Below are 2,510 nucleotides of genomic sequence, written 5' to 3'. Positions count from 1 at the left end.
ATAAAGATGACCCTTGGGCTGGCCTAACCCAAGGGAAAAAGAGGCTAGGTGGCGAATGGTAAAACCAATGTTGGTCCTTGCTAGAGGAGTTTTATTCAAGGCGAACTGTCAAGGGGTTCCCATTATAACCCAACCATGTAAGGAACGCAAAATCCGGGAACATAACACCGATATGACGGAAACTAGGGCGGCAAGAGTGGAACAAAACACTAGGCATAAGGCCGAGCCTTTCACCCTTTACCAAGTATATAGATGCATTAATAATATAAGAGATATTGTGATATCCCAACATATCCATGTTTCACACATGGAACAAACTCCAATCTTCAGCTGCAACTAAGCAACGCTATAAGAGGGGCTGAGCAAAGCGGTAACATAGCCAAACAACGGTTTGCTAGGACAAGGTGGGTTAGAGGCTTGGCTTAACAATATGAGATGCATAATATAGCAAGTGGTAGGTATCGCAGCATAGGCATAGCAAAAGAGCGAGCATCTAGCAAGCAAAGATAGAAGTGATTTCGAGGGTATGGTCATCTTGCCTGAAATCCCGCAAGGAAGAAGAACGAGTCCATGAAGAAGACAAACGTACATAGTCGAACGGGTCCTCACAAACGCGACATTATCGGAACCAACCCGAAGAAGCAACACCGGAAAGAAGCACACAACATAGTAAACAACCAACACGTGGACATGGTATGATATGCGGGATGCGGTATGCGATGCATATGCATGATTTGGAAAGGAATGATTGAACCTGGCCTCAACTTGGAAATCCAAGAGTGCCACTGGAAAGGGGAGGTGATTTCGGTCGAAATCGATATAAAGAACACCGGAATCGGATGCACGGTTTGGAAATGGCAAGCAAAACAAATATGGCACCGGTCTGCGATAAACAGCAAGTAGCCATCTAAATGCATCAAGATAAATATGCTACAGCACTCAAACATGGCAACAAAATACATGACAGGGATCCACTCAAGAAGCTTAACAAAAGACGAACACTGAGCTATGGCTAAATCACTCAATAACAGGTTCAAACAAGCATGGCAAAAGTGCAAATGATAACAGGTTACAGACTTAGTGAAATTAACAGCATGTCAGGAATTTATCATCAGGAATCAATGTTTAGAGCACGATAACTATATGCTACAGGAACATATCATGGCAAAGCAAGGCATGGCATGTACTCTAAACATATAACAAAAGTCCCTTAGTGACCTTGAGCCAAAATTGATCAGAAAATACAATTGCAAACATGTGAACATGGCAAAAACATAAACATATTCAGACTTAGAGAAAAACTGGAGCATGCAAAACAGATTAGCAAGTAGGCATGTTTACGAGCTCGATGCACTCACTACAGAGCATGGCATGACAATCTAAGCATACAACCATCAAGAAGACATGGCATAGAAGTTAGACATGGCAAGAACAACATCATAGCATGCACGGATCAACAACAACAAGCTTGGCAAAATTGCTAAACATGTTAACAATCTGCCAGGAACTTTTTATAGCAAAAGTAGAGCTCGATTGACTCAATCTAGTGTGCTCCATAAATGCAAACAAAGACATGGATGGGCAGAGCACCACAATGTTAACAAAACATCCTGACTGATCATCCTCAAAAGAGGCACGGATCACTAGGAAACAACAGGAACATATGGCATAAAGACAAAAACAGGACAAGGACTTAGTGAAATTCTAAGTCCCTGAAATCAGCATCAACGTGTAAGCTAATTTGCATGTTTGTGCTAGTCACCACAAAGATCACAAAAATACATGTCATACACCCCTGTAAAGATGGCATGACATTCTACAAAACACATGTAGAGCTCAGGATCATAGCATGCACACATAAATCATGGCAAAAATGAAAAAATGCCATTTGCTGAAACAGATCTAACAAATTCCTCATATAGGCCTCTTCCAACGACATTTCGGCACCAAGATGAGCTCAAATGAAAATGATGCAGTGAGATGAAATGATGTACTCGTCGAGACGAACATTTTGATATGCTACACGCACGAATCGGAGCTACGATGAGGGAGTTATGATGCGATGAAAATGCATAAAAATACTGGAATCTGGGGACTTAGAAGAATTTCGACCTCTTGTGGAAAGTCAACCCGGGACGGAGACGTGCGGGACGGAGGGATCCGGATCTGGACAGAGGCATTTGGATCGGCGTACTGGTGGATCTCATCCACCTTCTTCTCCGGCGAGGCAACGAACTCCGGCGAGGTGCGAACTTCTCCGGCGAGGAAGGGGAGGCGCGGTGGTGGCGGCGATTGGCGGCGGAGCACGGCGCGCAGGGCGGCGCGGCCGTGTGGATCCGGGGCAGTGACGACGCTAGGGCGACCGGCGGTGAGCGACGACGCTAGGGCGGCCGGCGGTGAGCGATGACGGGCGGCGGCGCACGGCTGCCGGCGGTGGCGAGGAAGAGGCGACGACGCGGGGAAGGGTGCATGGCGGCGTAGATCCGGCGGGCGGCGGAGCTTCGGAGCAG

Source organism: Triticum dicoccoides, chromosome 7A (genome assembly GCF_002162155.2).
Source record: "Triticum dicoccoides isolate Atlit2015 ecotype Zavitan chromosome 7A, WEW_v2.0, whole genome shotgun sequence".
Taxonomy (NCBI): domain Eukaryota; kingdom Viridiplantae; phylum Streptophyta; class Magnoliopsida; order Poales; family Poaceae; genus Triticum; species Triticum dicoccoides.
Note: the sequence above shows the minus strand (reverse complement) of the source record.